The 22,357-nt window shown below is 47.2% G+C and overlaps 1 long non-coding RNA gene across 6 annotated transcripts; it reads left to right on the forward strand.

Annotated features, from left to right (window-relative positions):
- Positions 1-155: 155 nt before the first annotated feature.
- On the forward strand, positions 156-2,036 carry LOC148403936 (uncharacterized). Of its 6 annotated transcripts, none has more exons than XR_015862247.1 (4): positions 409-758; positions 835-908; positions 1,002-1,085; positions 1,157-2,036. It is a non-coding gene; the product is annotated as an uncharacterized LOC148403936 (long non-coding RNA). The 6 variants fall into 6 exon arrangements; XR_015862249.1 differs by having other exon boundaries at positions 859-908; XR_015862250.1 differs by lacking the exons at positions 409-758; positions 835-908 and adding an exon at positions 156-241.
- Positions 2,037-22,357: the final 20,321 nt, after the last annotated feature.

The raw sequence follows: 22,357 nt of genomic DNA on the forward strand, positions 1-22,357 counted from the left end.
GTGAGTGGACGATTCGTTCAAACAAACGAATCTTTTCAGTGAGCGAGAGTGAACAAATCGATTCGTTCTTTTTTCTGTTATATGACTTCAACCAGTAGGGGTCGGTAACGCGCATTAAAGCTGGTGCCACCGCGCTGTAAAACAAAACGAAGAAGAAAAAGACGTCACTTCCCGTTCACGATCGAGTCGTGAATTGCATTTCCCGTTCGACAACTGAATGGACCTGTGAGTGAACGCATCTGTGAGTGAGTGATTCGCATTTCCAGTTCATCAGGATCAGTGAGGGAAGGAATCCGACTTTCCCGTTCGCGAACGAGTCAACGAGTGAACTGCCTTCCTTCCCCACGTGCATCAACGGATCAGTCAGGGAAGGTGTTGCGTCTCCCTCCTGGCGTGAACTATGTAAGACAGAATGTAGATTTACGATTAGCCAAGGAAAGTAAAAACCACTCACTGAAACACCACTACTTTTATGCACGTTTTCTCCAAGCTAGCGGCTAACTTTATTGCATGAAGTAATGCGCCGTTATGCTAAAACGGGGAGATTATGCTTCTCTTTGGGTAATCTTGATTTTATAAAATTAAAAGATCGTGAGCGGCATTGGAGCCCCATTTCAACCCCTTACACTGAGTGCCAAGCAGGGAAGAAATGAGTACCATTTTTAGAGTCACCGGTATGACCCGGCCGCGGTTCCGGGGCTTGAACCCACGACCTCCCAATCTCAGGGCGGGCACTCTCCTCTTCGGCCACTGAGCTGGTAGTTATATTCATTCCTATTCGTACACCTACAGCAGAACCTAGGATCTGGATTGGATCCGATTTTTTTTTTTTAGTTTACAATTGGGCAAATCTTACAGGGGACACTTTCAGAAACAGGTGATCAGCAGAATGTTGAATTTCAACCTCGGTAGGTGGGCTGGTACGCTGTAAATGCAACTATTTGTGTGTGAGCCATCAAATATGTCTCCTTGAAAATGTCGTTTTCGTGGTTTGTCAACAGCGGCCAGGGAAGTTTGCTGCTGCCTTTCATTTACTATCGCTTCCTCAGCCTACGCGACACGTCCAGAAGAAATCCATATTGCCGGTAAGAGCTGCAAATACACATTGTTCTATACTTGCTTCTACTGATGGTTGCCTTGTTTTCTTTTTTGACAGTACTCTATTTGCTGAGCTGCGAATCCTCCTGGAGCACTACATCATGAAGCCTGCGTGCCCTGCCTTCTTCCGGAGGATGTGCCTCAGCAGCATTGCCTTCGTCAGCCGCTTGGCCCCCACCGGCATCTGAAGGCCTTGACATCCCCCCCCCCCCCCCCCCCCCCCACTCCTTTTTTTTTTTTTTTTTTTTCTTTGCGTTTGGCCGCCAAGGACGTGACTTCCATTTTGGATGAGGACGCACAATGTGGCGCCATCAATGGAGGACATTTTGTTTTTATTGTTGCAATGACAACTTGACAGTGTACTGCAATTCAAGACCAGCCTGAAAAGCATTGAAGTTGTTTTATGTCCTCTTCTCCTTTCCTAATGTGACCTCATCAAAATGGTGGGCCTGCTGCTCTTTTATGCCAGAGCACATGAGACATCTTAATGTGATCCTACAACTTTATTTATTCACTTGAGATTAGTCACAAACTGAGCTTCTAGTATATGATTACAAATTTAAATATTGTCAGAACTGATGCGATGTATGCAGTTTATACTTTATTTATTGTATATACTCGTTAAAGTCCTCAATTCACTCCTCGCTGTACAAATGTCATTTCTGCTTTTTCCAGAATGCATAAGTAATGGGTCGTTCCTTTATGCTGATGGAATTCTTGAAGTGAAATCCATGATGCATGTCGTTAAGTGGGAAGCTGCACTGAATTCCAATGCATTATAATTCAACCTTTATGCCCAATGCATTTAGCACACTCGTACTAATACATGTGCCCTAACTTTTCTTCTCCCATGTCTCCGTCTGCCTACAGATGAACCACATTTTTATCGCGTGATGAGCTCTTAACGATTCTGAAATAAAATGTTAACCGAAACGTCATATTTATTTTGTGCTGAACTAATGTGCAAACTGCATTTCGTGATGAAACCCGCGAATGCCTCTTTCGCCGACTGTGGGAGCAAATTATTCAATCAGTAAACGTCTTGAATATGTTATGCAAAGGGTGGCCAATAGTGATGTGCATTCCAGTTCTTTTAAGTGAACTGAATCTTTAGAATCAGATAACTCAAAATGTTAGTTTAAATGAAAGCAGTGCTGCGCTCGGTACAATCACGCTAGTGTTGGCTCGTGAGTGGACGATTCGTTCAAACAAACGAATCTTTTCAGTGAACGAGAGTGAACAAATCACTTCCTAAAGTGATTCGTTCTTTTTTCTGTTATATGACTTCAACCAGTAGGGGTTGGTAATGCGCATTGAAGCTGGTGCCACCGCGCTGTAAAACAAAACGAAGAAGAAAAAGACGTCACTTCCCGTTCACGATCGAGTCGTGAATTGCATTTCCCGTTTGACAACTGAATGGACCTGTGAGTGAACGCATCTGTGAGTGAGTGATTCGCATTTCCAGTTCATCAGGATCAGTGAGGGAAGGAATCCGACTTTCCCGTTCGCGAACGAGTCAACGAGTGAACTGCCTTCCTTCCCCACGTGCATCAACGGATCAGTCAGTGAAGGTGTTGCGTCTCCCTCCTGGCGTGAACTATGTAAGACAGAATGTAGATTTACGATTAGCCAAGGAAAGTAAAAACCACTCACTGAAACACCACTACTTTTATGCACGTTTTCTCCAAGCTAGCGGCTAACTTTATTGCATGAAGTAATGCGCCGTTATGCTAAAACGGGGAGATTATGCTTCTCTTTGGGTAATCTTGATTTTATAAAATTAAAAGATCGTGAGCGGCATTGGAGCCCCATTTCAACCCCTTACACTGAGTGCCAAGCAGGGAAGAAATGAGTACCGTTGTTAGAGTCACCGGTATGACTCGGCCGCTGTTCCGGGGCTTGAACCCACGACCTCCCAATCTCAGGGCGGGCACTCTCCTCTTCGGCCACTGAGCTGGTAGTTATTTTGGTACAGTAGTATAACACTTATAGTAGGTTTTAAATAACGTATGCATATACACGCCTAAATATTGTTATCCAAAACATCTACTGCAATTTCACATTGGATTCACATTGGATTGCTGGTTTGAAATTTACTTTTAATATTAATATTTTTAATAAACATTTATGTTAAAATTTGTCTGGTCTGATGCCTTGTTTTTATATTCGCCAATTAAAACATAAAAATCTGACATTTGGTTAACTGCTTTATATGACAATATGTGTTTGTATATCTACTGCAATTTCACATTAGATCGCTGGTTTGAAATTTACTTTTATTATTATTATTTTAATAAACATTAAAGATCTGTTAAAACTTGTCTGGTGTTTTATTCCTTGTTTTTGTTTTTTGGGGGGAAATGCAATTCATGACCGTGGAATAAACCGAGAGAAATGCTTTCGCTGGGTAGAAGCTTGTAAAGGCTGCCACCATCGTTCCTGTGCCGAAGAAACCTGCACCGTCCTGCTTCAATGACTACCGCCCCGTGGCACTGACGCCCATCATCATGAAGTGCTTTGAGCGGCTTGTCATCAAATCCGTTCTCCCCCGACCATTGACCCGTTTCAGTTTGCGTACCATGCCAAACGGTCCTCTGAGGATGCCATCTGCTCTGCCCTCCACTCGGCCCTCACCCACCTGGAGAGAAAGGACTCATATGTGAGGTTGCTGTTTGTGGACTTCAGTTCATTGTGCCGCAGCGACTCATCTGCGAACTCGACGAGCTGGGCCTCAGTACCTCCCTCTGCAACTGGCTATTGGACTTCCTCTGTCAGAGGCCTCAGGTGGTGCGTGTTGGCGACAAAATCTCCGCCAGCATCACACTGAGCACAGGGCTGCGTCATTGCAGCAGTCCATTGCTCTTCACCCTGCTGACGCATCCTGCAACCTACAGCGACAACTGCATAGTGAAGTTTGCTGACGACACGACTCTGGTGGGTCTCATCACGAAGGGCGACGAGACTCGGTACAGGTCGGAAGTTGACCTTCTGACCATGTGGTACAGGTACAAAGACCTCCAGCTGAACGTAAACAAGACCAAGGAAATCGTTGTTGACTTCCGGAAGGGTCACACAAAACACCTGCCGCTGATCATCGACGGTGGAGAGGGGGAGCTGCACCAAGTTCCTGGGGGTGCACATCAGTGAGGACGTCTCCTGGTCCGCAAACACCGCATCACCCACCCCCCCCCCCCCCCCATTTGTGTTAGGGTTAGAGCTAGAACTAGGGTTAGAGCTAAGGTTAGGGCTATGGTTAGGGATGACCTTTCGATCGACGCGGGTTCCTTCTCTAGTGACGACCCGGCTCTATTGTGGTAAACCTGTCCGGTTTGTTTCTTGACCCTAGCTTTGCCGATTATGACTCAGTTTCCTCCTGTGTGTAAGTTAGTTCTTGCGAAATGTGATCCCTCGGCTGAAAATCTTTTTGAAGTGGCCATATGGGTGATGAGTTGTTCTCCGGGAACTTATGATAAAACAGGGGGGAATTGTTAGATAAATTGTATATATATGTTATCATGCGTTCCCTAATGAGTACTTATTAATAAAGTTATTGCGCAGAATGCTTGCTGTTTCTTCTTGCAGACATCACCCAGTCCACAACAGGTCAAACGATGCTGTCTGGAGCTTCCTGACCTTCTACACATCTGGGAATCCAAGAAAGTTGTTGATGTCTGCACATGTCATTTTGTCTATGCTACTTTGTTTCCCATAACATTCACTTTTCGTTTCTCATGGGATCCTGTCCGCGACTTCTAGTTTCACATAGAATCTCGTTTCTTCACTCATGAGACAAAGCCCACGCTTTCCCCCCCACCTATCAGGGGCTAGTCTCACATTGTAGGTAGGGCATTCCTAAATAAAAAGAGAGGAGTGTAAACAAGACCTTTAGTGTATTTTGGATTGCTGTAAGTCTCGCGAGAAAAGACTCAACATTCTGTCTCACTGGTTTTGTCTGCTGATCCTTTTGCTGAATCTGAACCTAACAGATTTTATGGTTAGAGCTAGGTTGAGAGCTAGGGTTAGGGTGAGAGCTAGGGAGATAGGGTTAGGGCTAGGGTTAGCGCTAAGGTTAGGGTGTGAGCTAGGGTTGGAGCTAGGGTTAGAGTTAGAGATAGGGCTAGGTTAGGGTTAGAACTCGGGTTAGAGCTAGGGTTAGGGTGAGAGCTAGGGTTAGAAATGGGTTAGTGCTCGGGTTAGAGCTAGGGTTAGTGCTAGGGTTAGAGCTAGGGTTAGGGTTAGAGATAGGGTTAGAGCTCGGGTTAGAGCTAGAGTTAGAGATAGGGTTAGGGCTAGGGTTAGCGCTTGGGTTAGAGCTCGGGTTAGAGCTAAGGTTAGGGTGAGGGTTAGAGTTAGAGATAGGGCTAGGTTAGGGTTAGAACTCGGGTTAGAGCTAGGGTTAGCGCTTGGGTTAGAGCTCGGGTTAGAGCTAAGGTTAGGGTGAGGGTTAGAGTTAGAGATAGGGCTAGGTTAGGGTTAGAACTCGGGTTAGAGCTAGGGTTAGGGTGAGAGCTAGGGTTAGAAATGGGTTAGTGCTCGGGTTAGAGCTTGGGTTAGAGCTAGGGTTAGAGCTCGGGTTAGAGCTAGGGTTAGGGTGAGAGCTAGGGTTGGAGATAGGGTTAGGGTTGGGTTAGAGCTCGGGTTGGAGCTAGGGTTAGAGATAGGGTTAGGTTAGGGTTAGAACTCGGGTTAGAGCTAGGGTTAGGGTGAGAGCTGGGGTTAGAAATGGGTTAGTGCTCGGGTTAGGGTTAGGGTGAGGGTTAGAGCTAGAGTTAGGGTTAGAGATAGGGTTAGGGCTAGGGTTAGAGCTAGGGTTAGGGTGAGGGTTAGAGTTAGAGATAGGGCTAGGTTAGGGTTAGAACTCGGGTTAGAGCTCGGGTTAGAGCTAGGGTTAGGGTGAGGGTTAGGGTTAGGGTGAGGGTTAGAGCTCGGGTTAGAGCTAAGGTTAGGTTTAGAGCTTGGGTTAGAGCTAGAGTAAGGGTTAGGCTGAGGGTTAGAGCTAAGGTTAGGGTTAGGCTGAGGGTTAGAGCTAGAGTAAGGGTTAGGGTCAGAGCTAGGGTTAGGGTTGGGTTAGAGCTAGGGTGAGGGTGAAGGTTAGAGCTAGGGTGAGGGTGAAGGTTAGAGCTAGAGTTAGGGTTAGAGCTCGGGTTAGGGCTAGGGGTTAGGGTGAGGGTTAGAGCTAGGGTTAGAGCTAGGGTTAGAAATGGGTTAGTGCTCGGGTTAGAGCTCGGGTTAGTGCTAGGGTTAGCGCTTGGGTTAGAGCTAAGGTTAGAGCTAAGTTTAGGGTGTGAGCTAGGGTTGGAGCTAAGGTTAGGTTTAGAGCTTGGGTTAGAGCTAGGGTGAGAGCTAGGGATAGGGTTAGAGCTAGGGTTGGAGCTAGGGTAAGTGCTAGGGTTAGAGCTAGGGTGAGAGCTAAGGTTAGGGTCTGAGGGTTGGGGTAGAGCTCGGGTTGGAGCTAGGGTTAGGGTTGGGTTAGGGTTAGGGTTAGAGCTAGGGATAGGGTTAGAGCTAGGGTTTGAGCTAGAGTTAGGGTTAGAGCTAGGGTTAGGGTTGGGGTTAGGTTAGAGCTAGGTTAGGGTTGGGTTAGGAGCTTAGATTAGAGCTAGGGTTAGGTTTAGAGCTAGGGTTAGGGTTTGAACTCGGGTTAGAGCTAGGGTTAGAGCTAGGGTTAGAGCTAGAGTAAGGGTTAGGCTGAGGGTTAGAGCTAGAGTAAGGGTTAGGGTCAGAGCTAGGGTTAGGGTTGGGTTAGAGCTAGGGTTAGTGCTAGGGTTAGAGCTAGGGTGAGGGTGAAGGTTAGAGCTAGAGTTAGGGTTAGAGCTCGGGTGAGAGCTAGGGATAGTGTTAGGGTTAGAGCTAGGGGTTAGGGTGAGGGTTAGAGCTAGAGTTAGAGATAGGGCTAGGTTAGGCTAGGGTGAGAGCTAGGGTTAGAAATGGGTTAGTGCTCGGGTTAGAGCTTGGGTTAGAGCTAGGGTTAGGTTAGGGTTAGGGTTGGGGTTGGGTTAGAGCTAGGGTTAGGGTTTGAACTCGGGTTAGAGACAGGGTTAGGGTTAGGGTTAGTGCTAGGATTAGAGCTAGGGTTAGTGGGTTAGGGTTAGGGTAAGTGCTAGGGTTAGAGCTAGGGTGAGGGTTAGGGTTGGGGTTAGGTTAGAGCTAGGTTAGGGTTGGGTTAGAGGGTTAGGGTTGTGGGTTAGGTTAGGAGCTTAGATTAGAGCTAGGGTTAGGTTTAGAGCTAGGGATAGGGTTAGGGTTAGGGTTGGGGTTAGGTTAGAGCTAGGTTAGGGTTGTGGGTTAGGTTAGTGCTAGGATTAGAGCTAGGGTTAGGTTTAGAGCTAGAGTTGGGTTAGAGCTAGGGATAGGGTTAGAGCTAGGGTTAGTGGGTTTGGGTTAGAGCTAGGGTAAGTGCTAGGATTAGAGCTAGGGTTAGTGGGTTAGGGTTAGGGTTGGAGCTAGGGTTAGGTTTAGAGCTAGGGTTAGGTTTAGAGCTAGGGATAGTGTTAGGGTTAATGCTAGGGCTAGGGTTAGAGTTAAGGTTAGTTAGGGTTTGAACTCGGGTTAGAGCTAGAGTTAGGGTTAGAGATAGGGTTAGGTTAGGGTTAGGGTTAGGGTAAGTGCTAGGGTTAGAGACAGGTTTAGGTTAGGGTTAGGGTTAGGGTTAGTGCTAGGATTAGAGCTAGGGTTAGTGGGTTAGGGTTAGGGTAAGTGCTAGGGTTAGAGCTAGGGTGAGGGTTAAGGTTGGGGTTAGGTTAGAGCTAGGTTAGGGTTGGGTTAGAGGGTTAGGGTTGTGGGTTAGGTTAGGAGCTTAGATTAGAGCTAGGGTTAGGTTTAGAGCTAGGGATAGGGTTAGGGTTAGGTTAGAGCTAGGTTAGGGTTGGGTTAGAGGGTTAGGGTTGTGGGTTAGGTTAGTGCTAGGATTAGAGCTAGGGTTAGTGGGTTAGGGTTAGGGTAAGTGCTAGGGTGAGAGCTAAGGTTAGGGTCTGAGGGTTGGGTTAGAGCTCGGGTTGGAGCTAGGGTTAGGGTTGGGTTAGGGTTAGGGTTAGGGTTAGAGCTAGGGATAGGGTTAGAGCTAGGGTTTGAGCTAGAGTTAGGGTTAGAGCTAGGGTTAGGGTTGGGTTAGGGTTAGGGTTAGGGTTAGAGCTAGGGATAGGGTTAGAGCTAGGGTTTGAGCTAGAGTTAGAGCTAGGGTTAGGGTTGGGGTTAGGTTAGAGCTAGGTTAGGGTTGGGTTAGGAGCTTAGATTAGAGCTAGGGTTAGGTTTAGAGCTTGGGTTAGGATTAGAGCTAGGGATAGTGTTAGGGTTATTGCTAGGGCTAGGGTTAGAGTTAAGGTTAGTGGGTTAGGGTTTGAACTCGGGTTAGAGACAGGGTTAGGGTTAGTGCTAGGATTAGAGCTAGGGTTAGTGGGTTAGGGTTAGGGTAAGTGCTAGGGTTAGAGCTAGGGTGAGGGTTAGGGTTGGGGTTAGGTTAGAGCTAGGTTAGGGTTGGGTTAGAGGGTTAGGGTTGTGGGTTAGGTTAGGAGCTTAGATTAGAGCTAGGGTTAGGTTTAGAGCTTGGGTTAGGATTAGAGCTAGGGATAGTGTTAGGGTTATTGCTAGGGTTAGGGTAAGTGCTAGGGTTAGAGACAGGGTTAGGGTTAGGGTTAGTGCTAGGGTTAGGGTTAGGGTTAGGGATAGGGTTAGAGCTAGGGTAAGTGCTAGGATTAGAGCTAGGGTTAGGTTTAGAGCTAGGGATAGGGTTAGGGTTAGGGTTAGGTTAGAGCTAGGTTAGGGTTGGGTTAGAGGGTTAGGGTTGTGGGTTAGGTTAGTGCTAGGATTAGAGCTAGGGTTAGTGGGTTAGGGTTAGGGTAAGTGCTAGGGTTAGAGACAGGTTTAGGTTAGGGTTAGGGTTAGGGTTAGTGCTAGGATTAGGGTTGGGTTAGAGGGTTAGGGTTGTGGGTTAGGTTAGGAGCTTAGATTAGAGCTAGGGTTAGGTTTAGAGCTAGAGTTGGGTTAGAGCTAGGGTTAGGTTTAGAGCTTGGGTTAGAGACAGGGTTAGGGTTAGTGCTAGGATTAGAGCTAGGGTTAGTGGGTTAGGGTTAGGGTAAGTGCTAGGGTTAGAGACAGGGTTAGGGTTAGTGCTAGGATTAGAGCTAGGGTTAGTGGGTTAGGGTTAGGGTAAGTGCTAGGGTTAGAGACAGGGTTAGGGTTAGGGTTAGTGCTAGGATTAGAGCTAGGGTTAGTGGGTTAGGGTTAGGGTAAGTGCTAGGGTTAGAGCTAGGGTTAGGGTTAGGGTTAGGGTTGGAGCTAGGGTTAGGTTTAGAGCTAGGGATAGTGTTAGGGTTAATGCTAGGGCTAGGGTTAGAGTTAAGGTTAGTTAGGGTTTGAACTCGGGTTAGAGATAGGGTTAGGTTAGGGTTAGGGTTAGGGTAAGTGCTAGGGTTAGAGACAGGTTTAGGTTAGGGTTAGGGTTAGGGTTAGTGCTAGGATTAGAGCTAGGGTTAGTGGGTTAGGGTTAGGGTAAGTGCTAGGGTTAGGGCTAGGGTGAGGGTTAGGGTTGGGGTAAGTGCTAGGGTTAGGGCTAGGGTGAGGGTTAGGGTTGGGGTTAGGTTAGAGCTAGGTTAGGGTTGGGTTAGAGGGTTAGGGTTGTGGGTTAGGTTAGGAGCTTAGATTAGAGCTAGGGTTAGGTTTAGAGCTAGGGATAGGGATAGGGTTAGGGTTAGGGTTGGGTTTAGAGCTAGGGATAGTGTTAGGGTTAATGCTAGGTTTAGGGTTAGAGTTAAGGTTAGTTAGGGTTTGAACTCGGGTTAGAGCTAGAGTTAGGGTTAGAGATAGGGTTAGGTTAGGGTTAGGGTTAGGGTAAGTGCTAGGGTTAGAGACAGGTTTAGGTTAGGGTTGGGGTTAGGTTAGAGCTAGGTTAGGGTTGGGTTAGAGGGTTAGGGTTGTGGGTTAGGTTAGGAGCTTAGATTAGAGCTAGGGTTAGGTTTAGAGCTAGGGATAGGGTTAGGGTTAGGGTTAGGTTAGAGCTAGGTTAGGGTTGGGTTAGAGGGTTAGGGTTAGGGTTAGGGTTAGGGTTAGGTTAGGAGCTTAGATTAGAGCTAGGGTTAGGTTTAGAGCTAGGGTTAGGGTTTGAACTCGGGTTAGAGTTAAGGTTTGGGTGAGAGCTAGGGTTAGAGATAGGGTTAGTGGGTTTGGGTTAGAGCTAGGGTAAGTGCTAGGATTAGAGCTAGGGTTAGTGGGTTAGGGTTAGGGTTGGAGCTTGGGTTGAGCTAGGGTTAGGTTTAGGGTTAATGCTAGGGTTAGAGTTAAGGTTAGTGGGTTAGGGTTTGAACTCGGGTTAGAGCTAGAGTTAGGGTTAGGTTAGGGTTAGGGTTAGTGCTAGGGTTAGGGTTAGGGTAAGTGCTAGGGTTAGAGACAGGGTTAGGTTTAGAGCTAGGGATAGTGTTAGGGTTAATGCTAGGTTTAGGGTTAGAGTTAAGGTTAGTTAGGGTTTGAACTCGGGTTAGAGCTAGAGTTAGGGTTAGAGATAGGGTTAGGTTAGGGTTAGGGTTAGGGTAAGTGCTAGGGTTAGAGACAGGTTTAGGTTAGGGTTGGGGTTAGGTTAGAGCTAGGTTAGGGTTGGGTTAGAGGGTTAGGGTTGTGGGTTAGGTTAGGAGCTTAGATTAGAGCTAGGGTTAGAGACAGGTTTAGGTTAGGGTTAGGGTTAGGTTAGGGTTGGGTTAGAGGGTTAGGGTTAGGGTTAGGGTTAGGTTAGGAGCTTCGATTAGAGCTAGGGTTAGGGTTTGAACTCGGGTTAGAGTTAAGGTTTGGGTGAGAGCTAGGGTTAGAGATAGGGTTAGTGGGTTTGGGTTAGAGCTAGGGTTAGTGGGTTAGGGTTAGGGTTTGAACTCGGGTTAGAGATAGGGTTAGGGTTAGTGGGTTAGGGGAAGTGCTAGGGTTAGAGACAGGTTTAGGTTAGGGTTAGTGCTAGGATTAGAGCTAGGGTTAGAGCTAGGGTGAGGGTTAGGTTAGAGCTAGGTTAGGAGCTTAGATTAGAGCTAGGGTTAGGTTTAGAGCTAGGGATAGGGTTAGGGTTAGGGTAAGTGCTAGGGTTAGAGACAGGTTTGGGTTAGGTTAGAGGGTTAGGGTTAGGGTTAGGTTAGGAGCTTAGATTAGATCTAGGGTTAGTGGGTTAGGGTTAGGGTTACGGTTGGGGTTAGGCTAGAGCTAGGTTAGGGTTGGGTTAGAGGGTTAGGGTTGTGGGTTAGGTTAGTGCTAGGATTAGAGCTAGGGTTAGTGGGTTAGGGTTAGGGTTGGATTAGAGCTAAGGTTAGGGTGAGAGTTAGGGTTGGGGTTAGGTTAGAGCTAGGTTAGGGTTGGGTTAGAGGGTTAGGGTTGTGGGTTAGGTTAGGAGCTTAGATTAGATCTAGGGTTAGGGATAGGGTTAGGGTTAGGGTTAGGGTTAGAGGGTTAGGGTTGTGGGTTAGGTTAGTGCTAGGATTAGAGCTAGGGTTAGTGGGGTTAGGGTTAGAGATAGGGTTGGAGCTAGGGTTAGGGTAAGTTAGCTCTCACCCTAGCTCTAATCCTAACCCAAGCTCTAAACCTAACCCTAGCTCCCAAACCCACTAACCCTATCTCTCACCCAAACCTTAACTCTAACCCGAGTTCAAACCCTAACCCTAGCTCTAACCCTATCCTTAGCTCTAAACCTAACCCTAACCCTAGCTCCAACCCTAACCTTAACTCTAACCCAAGCTCTAAACCTAACCCTAACCCTAGCTCTAACCCTATCCTTAGCTCTAAACCTAACCCTAACCCTAGCTCCAACCCTAACCTTAACTCTAACCCAAGCTCTAAACCTAACCCTAACCCTAACCCTAACCTAACCCTGTCTCTAACCCTAACTCTAGCTCTAACCCGAGTTCAAACCCTAACCCTATCCCTAGCTCTAAACCTAACCCAAGCTCTAAACCTAAACCTAGCTCCCAAACCCACTAACCCTATTTCTCACCCAAACCTTAACTCTAACCCGAGTTCAAACCCTAACCCTAGCTCCAACCCTAACCTTAACTCTAACCCTAGCTCTAATCCTAACCCAAGCTCTAAACCTAACCCTAACCCTAGCCCTAGCCCTAACCTAAACCTGTCTCTAACCCTAGCACTTACCCTAACCCTAACCCTAGCACTAACCCTAACCCTAACCTAACCCTATCTCTAACCCTAACTCTAGCTCTAACCCGAGTTCAAACCCTAACCCACTAACCTTAACTCTAACCCTAGCATTAACCCTAAACCTAACCCTAGCTCAACCCAAGCTCCAACCCTAACCCTAACCCACTAACCCTAGCTCTAATCCTAGCACTTACCCTAGCTCTAACCCAAACCCACTAACCCTATCTCTAACCCTAGCTCTCACCCAAACCTTAACTCTAACCCGAGTTCAAACCCTAACCCTAGCTCTAATCTAAGCTCCTAACCTAACCCTAACCCTAACCCTAACCCTCTAACCCAACCCTAACCTAACCCTAACCCTAACCTAAACCTGTCTCTAACCCTAGCTCTAATCTAAGCTCCTAACCTAACCCACAACCCTAACCCTCTAACCCAACCCTAACCTAGCTCTAACCTAACCCCAACCCTAACCTAAACCTGTCTCTAACCCTAGCACTTACCCTAACCCTAACCCTAACCTAACCCTATCTCTAACCCTAACTCTAGCTCTAACCCGAGTTCAAACCCTAACTAACCTTAACTCTAACCCTAAACCTAGCATTAACCCTAACACTATCCCTAGCTCTAAACCTAACCCTGTCTCTAACCCTAGCACTTACCCTAACCCTAACCCTAGCACTAACCCTAACCCTAACCTAACCCTATCTCTAACCCTAACTCTAGCTCTAACCCGAGTTCAAACCCTAACCCACTAACCTTAACTCTAACCCTAGCATTAACCCTAAACCTAACCCTAGCTCAACCCAAGCTCCAACCCTAACCCTAACCCACTAACCCTAGCTCTAATCCTAGCACTTACCCTAGCTCTAACCCAAACCCACTAACCCTATCTCTAACCCTAGCTCTCACCCAAACCTTAACTCTAACCCGAGTTCAAACCCTAACCCTAGCTCTAAACCTAACCCTAGCTCTAATCTAAGCTCCTAACCTAACCCTAACCCAACCCTAACCTAGCTCTAACCTAACCCTAACCCTATCCCTAGCTCTAAACCTAACCCTAGCTCTAATCTAAGCTCCTAACCTAACCCACAACCCTAACCCTCTAACCCAACCCTAACCTAGCTCTAACCTAACCCCAACCCTAACCTAAACCTGTCTCTAACCCTAACTCTAGCTCTAACCCGAGTTCAAACCCTAACTAACCTTAACTCTAACCCTAAACCTAGCATTAACCCTAACACTATCCCTAGCTCTAAACCTAACCCTAGCCCTAACCCTAACCCTAACCCTAACCCTCTAACCCAAACCCACTAACCCTAGCTCTAAACCTAACCCTAGCTCTAATCCTAGCACTAACCCTAACCCTAACCCTAACCTAAACCTGTCTCTAACCCTAACCCTAACCCTAACCCCTAACCCTAACCCTATTTCTCACCCAAACCTTAACTCTAACCCGAGTTCAAACCCTAACCCTAGCTCCAACCCTAACCTTAACTCTAACCCTAGCTCTAATCCTAACCCAAGCTCTAAACCTAACCCTAACCCTAGCCCTAGCCCTAACCTAAACCTGTCTCTAACCCTAGCACTTACCCTAACCCTAACCCTAGCACTAACCCTAACCCTAACCTAACCCTATCTCTAACCCTAACTCTAGCTCTAACCCGAGTTCAAACCCTAACCCACTAACCTTAACTCTAACCCTAGCATTAACCCTAAACCTAACCCTAGCTCAACCCAAGCTCCAACCCTAACCCTAACCCACTAACCCTAGCTCTAATCCTAGCACTTACCCTAGCTCTAACCCAAACCCACTAACCCTATCTCTAACCCTAGCTCTCACCCAAACCTTAACTCTAACCCGAGTTCAAACCCTAACCCTAGCTCTAATCTAAGCTCCTAACCTAACCCTAACCCTAACCCTAACCCTCTAACCCAACCCTAACCTAACCCTAACCTAAACCTGTCTCTAACCCTAGCTCTAATCTAAGCTCCTAACCTAACCCACAACCCTAACCCTCTAACCCAACCCTAACCTAGCTCTAACCTAACCCCAACCCTAACCTAAACCTGTCTCTAACCCTAGCACTTACCCTAACCCTAACCCTAACCTAACCCTATCTCTAACCCTAACTCTAGCTCTAACCCGAGTTCAAACCCTAACTAACCTTAACTCTAACCCTAAACCTAGCATTAACCCTAACACTATCCCTAGCTCTAAACCTAACCCTGTCTCTAACCCTAGCACTTACCCTAACCCTAACCCTAGCACTAACCCTAACCCTAACCTAACCCTATCTCTAACCCTAACTCTAGCTCTAACCCGAGTTCAAACCCTAACCCACTAACCTTAACTCTAACCCTAGCATTAACCCTAAACCTAACCCTAGCTCAACCCAAGCTCCAACCCTAACCCTAACCCACTAACCCTAGCTCTAATCCTAGCACTTACCCTAGCTCTAACCCAAACCCACTAACCCTATCTCTAACCCTAGCTCTCACCCAAACCTTAACTCTAACCCGAGTTCAAACCCTAACCCTAGCTCTAAACCTAACCCTAGCTCTAATCTAAGCTCCTAACCTAACCCTAACCCAACCCTAACCTAGCTCTAACCTAACCCTAACCCTATCCCTAGCTCTAAACCTAACCCTAGCTCTAATCTAAGCTCCTAACCTAACCCACAACCCTAACCCTCTAACCCAACCCTAACCTAGCTCTAACCTAACCCCAACCCTAACCTAAACCTGTCTCTAACCCTAACTCTAGCTCTAACCCGAGTTCAAACCCTAACTAACCTTAACTCTAACCCTAAACCTAGCATTAACCCTAACACTATCCCTAGCTCTAAACCTAACCCTAGCCCTAACCCTAACCCTAACCCTAACCCTCTAACCCAAACCCACTAACCCTAGCTCTAAACCTAACCCTAGCTCTAATCCTAGCACTAACCCTAACCCTAACCCTAACCTAAACCTGTCTCTAACCCTAGCACTTACCCTAACCCTAACCCTAACCTAACCCTATCTCTAACCCGAGTTCAAACCCTAACTAACCTTAACTCTAACCCTAGCCCTAGCATTAACCCTAACACTATCCCTAGCTCTAAACCTAACCCTAGCTCTAAACCTAACCCTAGCTCCAACCCTAACCCTAACCCTAACCCTAGCTCTAACCCTAGCACTTACCCTAACCCTAACCCACTAACCCTAGCTCTAATCCTAGCACTAACCCTAACCCTAACCCTAGCTCTAACCCTAGCACTTACCCTAACCCTAACCCACTAACCCTAGCTCTAATCCTAGCACTAACCTTAACCCTGTCTCTAACCCTAGCACTTACCCTAACCCTAACCCACTAACCCTAGCTCTAATCCTAGCACTAACCCTAACCCTAACCCTGTCTCTAACCCAAGCTCTAAACCTAACCCTAGCTCTAACCCAACTCTAGCTCTAAACCTAACCCTAGCTCTAATCTAAGCTCCTAACCTAACCCACAACCCTAACCCTCTAACCCAACCCTAATCCTAGCACTAACCCTAACCCTAACCCTAACCCTAACCTAAACCTGTCTCTAACCCTAGCACTTACCCTAACCCTAACCCACTAACCCTAGCTCTAATCCTAGCACTAACCTAACCCACAACCCTAACCCTCTAACCCAACCCTAACCTAGCTCTAACCTAACCCTAACCCTAACCCTATCCCTAGCTCTAAACCTAACCCTAGCTCCAACCCTAACCCTAACCCACTAACCCTAGCTCTAATCCTAGCACTTACCCTAGCTCTAACCCTATCCCTAACCCTAACCCTAACCCTAGCTCTAATCCTAGCACTAACCCTAACCCTAACCCTGTCTCTAACCCTAGCACTTACCCTAACCCTAGCAATAACCCTAACACTATCCCTAGCTCTAATCCTAACCCAAGCTCTAAACCTAACCCTAGCTCTAATCTAAGCTCCTAACCTAACCCACAACCCTAACCCTCTAACCCAACCCTAACCTAGCTCTAAACCTAACCCTAGCTCTAATCTAAGCTCCTAACCTAACCCACAACCCTAACCCTCTAACCCAACCCTAACCTAGCTCTAACCTAACCCCAACCTTAACCCTCACCCTAGCTCTAACCCTAGCACTTACCCTAACCCTAACCCACTAACCCTAGCTCTAATCCTAGCACTTACCCTAACCCACTAATCCTAGCACTAACCCTAACCCTGTCTCTAACCCGAGTTCAAACCCTAACCCACTAACCTTAACTCTAACCCTAGCCCTAGCAATAACCCTAACACTATCCCTAGCTCTAATCCTAACCCAAGCTCTAAACCTAACCCTAGCTCTAATCTAAGCTCCTAACCCAACCCTAACCTAGCTCTAACCTAACCCCAACCCTAACCCTAGCGCTAACCCTAACTCTAGCTCAAACCCTAGCTCTAACCCTATCCCTAGCTCTAACCCTAACCCTAACCCTAACCCAACCCTAACCCTAGCTCTAACCCTAACTCTAGCTCAAACCCTAGCTCTAACCCTATCCCTAGCTCTAACCCTAACCCTAACCCTAACCCAACCCTAACCCTAGCTCCAACCCGAGCTCTAACCCAACCCTCAGACCCTAACCTTAGCTCTCACCCTAGCTCTAACCCTAGCACTTACCCTAACCCTAACCCACTAACCCTAGCTCTAATCCTAGCACTAACCTAACCCACAACCCTAACCCTCTAACCCAACCCTAACCCTAGCTCTAATCCTAGCACTAACCCTAACCCTAACCCTAACCTAAACCTGTCTCTAACCCTAGCACTTACCCTAACCCTAACCCTAACCTAACCCTATCTCTAACCCTAACTCTAGCTCTAACCCGAGTTCAAACCCTAACTAACCTTAACTCTAACCCTAGCCCTAGCATTAACCCTAACACTATCCCTAGCTCTAAACCTAACCCTAGCTCTAAACCTAACCCTAGCTCCAACCCTAACCCTAACCCACTAACCCTAGCTCTAATCCTAGCACTTACCCTAGCTCTAACCCAAACCCACTAACCCTAGCTCTAACCCTATCCCTAGCTCTAACCCAACTCTAGCTCTAAACCTAACCCTAGCTCTAATCCTAGCACTAACCTAACCCACAACCCTAACCTAGCTCTAACCTAACCCCAACCCTAACCCTCACCCTAGCTCTAACCCTAGCACTTACCCTAACCCTAACCCACTAACCCTAGCTCTAATCCTAGCACTAACCCTAACCCTAACCCTGTCTCTAACCCGAGTTCAAACCCTAACCCACTAACCTTAACTCTAACCCTAGCCCTAGCAATAACCCTAACACTATCCCTAGCTCTAATCCTAACCCAAGCTCTAAACCTAACCCTAGCTCTCACCCTAGCTCTAACCCAAACCCACTAACCCTAGCTCTAACCCGAGTTCAAACCCTAACCCTAGCTCTAACCCAACCCCAACCCTAACCCTAACCTAACCCTAGCTCTAACCCAAGCTCTAACCCGAGCACTAACCCATTTCTAACCCTAGCTCTCACCCTAGCCTAACCTAGCCCTATCTCTAACTCTAGCTCTAACCCTCACCCTAACCCCTAGCTCTAACCCTAACACTATCCCTAGCTCTCACCCGAGCTCTAACCCTAACTCTAGCTCTAACCTTCACCCTCACCCTAGCTCTAACCCTAGCACTAACCCTAGCTCTAACCCAACCCTAACCCTAGCTCTGACCCTAACCCTTACTCTAGCTCTAACCCTCAGCCTAACCCTTACTCTAGCTCTAACCCTAGCTCTAACCCTAGCTCTAACCCGAGTTCAAACCCTAACCCTAGCTCTAAACCTAACCCTAGCTCTAATCTAAGCTCCTAACCCAACCCTAACCTAGCTCTAACCTAACCCCAACCCTAACCCTAGCTCTAACCCTAACTCTAGCTCAAACCCTAGCTCTAACCCTATCCCTAGCTCTAACCCTAACCCTAACCCAACCCTAACCCTAGCTCCAACCCGAGCTCTAACCCAACCCTCAGACCCTAACCTTAGCTCTAACCCTAGCACTTACCCTAGCTCCAACCCTAGCTCTAACCCTATCCCTAGCTCTCACCCTAGCTCTAACCCAAGCTCTAAACCTAACCTTAGCTCCAACCCTAGCTCACACCCTAAACTTAGCTCTAACCTTAGCTCTAACCCAAGCGCTAACCCTAGCACTAACCCGAGCTCTAACCCGAGCACTAACCCATTTCTAACCCTAGCTCTAACCCTAGCTCTAACCCTCACCCTAACCCCTAGCCCTAACCCGAGCTCTAACCCTAACTCTAGCTCTAACCTTCACCCTCACCCTAGCTCTAACCTTCACCCTCACCCTAGCTCTAACCCAACCCTAACCCTAGCTCTGACCCTAACCCTTACTCTAGCTCTAACCCTCAGCCTAACCCTAACCTTAGCTCTAACCCTCAGCCTAACCCTTACTCTAGCTCTAACCCAAGCTCTAAACCTAACCTTAGCTCTAACCCGAGCTCTAACCCTCACCCTAACCCTAACCCTCACCCTAACCCTAGCTCTAACCCGAGCTCTAACCCGAGTTCTAACCCTAACCTAGCCCTATCTCTAACTCTAACCCTCACCCTAACCCTAGCTCTAACCCTAGCCCTAACCCTATCTCTAACCCTAACTCTAGCTCTAACCCTCACCCTAACCCTAACCCGAGCACTAACCCATTTCTAACCCCAGCTCTCACCCTAACCCGAGTTCTAACCCTAACCTAACCCTATCTCTAACCCTAGCTCTAACCCGAGCTCTAACCCAACCCTAACCCTATCTCCAACCCTAGCTCTCACCCTAACCCTAGCTCTAACCCGAGCTCTAACCCTAGCTCTAACCCTAGCTCTAACCCGAGTTCTAACCCTAACCTAGCCCTATCTCTAACTCTAACCCTCACCCTAACCTTAGCTCTAACCCGAGCTCTAACCCAAGCGCTAACCCTAGCTCTAACCCGAGTTCTAACCCTAACCTAGCCCTATCTCTAACTCTAACCCTCACCCTAACCTTAGCTCTAACCCGAGCTCTAACCCAAGCGCTAACCCTAGCCCTAACCCTATCTCTAACTCTAGCTCTAACCCGAGCTCTAACCCTATCTCTAACCCTAACCCTAGCTCTAACCCTAGCACTAACCCTAGCTCTAACCCGAGCACTAACCCATTTCTAACCCTAGCTCTCACCCTAACCCTAGCTCTAACCCGAGTTCTAACCCTAACCTAGCCCTATCTCTAACTCTAACCCTAGCTCCAACCCTAGCTCACACCCTAACCTTAGCGCTAACCCTAGCCCTAACCCTATCTCCCTAGCTCTCACCCTAACCCTAGCTCTCAACCTAGCTCTAACCATAAAATCTGTTAGGTTCAGATTCAGCAAAAGGATCAGCAGACAAAACCAGTGAGACAGAATGTTGAGTCTTTTCTCGCGAGACTTACAGCAATCCAAAATACACTAAAGGTCTTGTTTACACTCCTCTCTTTTTATTTAGGAATGCCCTACCTACAATGTGAGACTAGCCCCTGATAGGTGGGGGGGAAAGCGTGGGCTTTGTCTCATGAGTGAAGAAACGAGATTCTATGTGAAACTAGAAGTCGCGGACAGGATCCCATGAGAAACGAAAAGTGAATGTTATGGGAAACAAAGTAGCATAGACAAAATGACATGTGCAGACATCAACAACTTTCTTGGATTCCCAGATGTGTAGAAGGTCAGGAAGCTCCAGACAGCATCGTTTGACCTGTTGTGGACTGGGTGATGTCTGCAAGAAGAAACAGCAAGCATTCTGCGCAATAACTTTATTAATAAGTACTCATTAGGGAACGCATGATAACATATATATACAATTTATCTAACAATTCCCCCCTGTTTTATCATAAGTTCCCGGAGAACAACTCATCACCCATATGGCCACTTCAAAAAGATTTTCAGCCGAGGGATCACATTTCGCAAGAACTAACTTACACACAGGAGGAAACTGAGTCATAATCGGCAAAGCTAGGGTCAAGAAACAAACCGGACAGGTTTACCACAATAGAGCCGGGTCGTCACTAGAGAAGGAACCCGCGTCGATCGAAAGGTCATCCCTAACCATAGCCCTAACCTTAGCTCTAACCCTAGTTCTAGCTCTAACCCTAACACAAATGGGGGGGGGGGGGGGGTGGGTGATGCGGTGTTTGCGGACCAGGAGACGTCCTCACTGATGTGCACCCCCAGGAACTTGGTGCAGCTCCCCCTCTCCACCGTCGATGATCAGCGGCAGGTGTTTTGTGTGACCCTTCCGGAAGTCAACAACGATTTCCTTGGTCTTGTTTACGTTCAGCTGGAGGTCTTTGTACCTGTACCACATGGTCAGAAGGTCAACTTCCGACCTGTACCGAGTCTCGTCGCCCTTCGTGATGAGACCCACCAGAGTCGTGTCGTCAGCAAACTTCACTATGCAGTTGTCGCTGTAGGTTGCAGGATGCGTCAGCAGGGTGAAGAGCAATGGACTGCTGCAATGACGCAGCCCTGTGCTCAGTGTGATGCTGGCGGAGATTTTGTCGCCAACACGCACCACCTGAGGCCTCTGACAGAGGAAGTCCAATAGCCAGTTGCAGAGGGAGGTACTGAGGCCCAGCTCGTCGAGTTCGCAGATGAGTCGCTGCGGCACAATGAACTGAAGTCCACAAACAGCAACCTCACATATGAGTCCTTTCTCTCCAGGTGGGTGAGGGCCGAGTGGAGGGCAGAGCAGATGGCATCCTCAGAGGACCGTTTGGCATGGTACGCAAACTGAAACGGGTCAATGGTCGGGGGAGAACGGATTTGATGACAAGCCGCTCAAAGCACTTCATGATGATGGGCGTCAGTGCCACGGGGCGGTAGTCATTGAAGCAGGACGGTGCAGGTTTCTTCGGCACAGGAACGATGGTGGCAGCCTTTACAAGCTTCTACCCAGCGAAAGCATTTCTCTCGGTTTATTCCACGGTCATGAATTGCATTTCCCCCCAAAAAACAAAAACAAGGAATAAAACACCAGACAAGTTTTAACAGATCTTTAATGTTTATTAAAATAATAATAATAAAAGTAAATTTCAAACCAGCGATCTAATGTGAAATTGCAGTAGATATACAAACACATATTGTCATATAAAGCAGTTAACCAAATGTCAGATTTTTATGTTTTAATTGGCGAATATAAAAACAAGGCATCAGACCAGACAAATTTTAACATAAATGTTTATTAAAAATATTAATATTAAAAGTAAATTTCAAACCAGCAATCCAATGTGAATCCAATGTGAAATTGCAGTAGATGTTTTGGATAACAATATTTAGGCGTGTATATGCATACGTTATTTAAAACCTACTATAAGTGTTATACTACTGTACCAAAATAACTACCAGCTCAGTGGCCGAAGAGGAGAGTGCCCGCCCTGAGATTGGGAGGTCGTGGGTTCAAGCCCCGGAACAGCGGCCGAGTCATACCGGTGACTCTAACAACGGTACTCATTTCTTCCCTGCTTGGCACTCAGTGTAAGGGGTTGAAATGGGGCTCCAATGCCGCTCACGATCTTTTAATTTTATAAAATCAAGATTACCCAAAGAGAAGCATAATCTCCCCGTTTTAGCATAACGGCGCATTACTTCATGCAATAAAGTTAGCCGCTAGCTTGGAGAAAACGTGCATAAAAGTAGTGGTGTTTCAGTGAGTGGTTTTTACTTTCCTTGGCTAATCGTAAATCTACATTCTGTCTTACATAGTTCACGCCAGGAGGGAGACGCAACACCTTCACTGACTGATCCGTTGATGCACGTGGGGAAGGAAGGCAGTTCACTCGTTGACTCGTTCGCGAACGGGAAAGTCGGATTCCTTCCCTCACTGATCCTGATGAACTGGAAATGCGAATCACTCACTCACAGATGCGTTCACTCACAGGTCCATTCAGTTGTCAAACGGGAAATGCAATTCACGACTCGATCGTGAACGGGAAGTGACGTCTTTTTCTTCTTCGTTTTGTTTTACAGCGCGGTGGCACCAGCTTCAATGCGCGTTACCGACCCCTACTGGTTGAAGTCATATAACAGAAAAAAGAACGAATCACTTTAGGAAGTGATTTGTTCACTCTCGTTCACTGAAAAGA

The sequence above is a fragment of the Syngnathus floridae genome, chromosome 1 (assembly GCF_059516105.1).
Source record: "Syngnathus floridae isolate MCC-2025c chromosome 1, RoL_Sflo_1.0, whole genome shotgun sequence".
In the NCBI taxonomy this organism is placed as follows: domain Eukaryota; kingdom Metazoa; phylum Chordata; class Actinopteri; order Syngnathiformes; family Syngnathidae; genus Syngnathus; species Syngnathus floridae.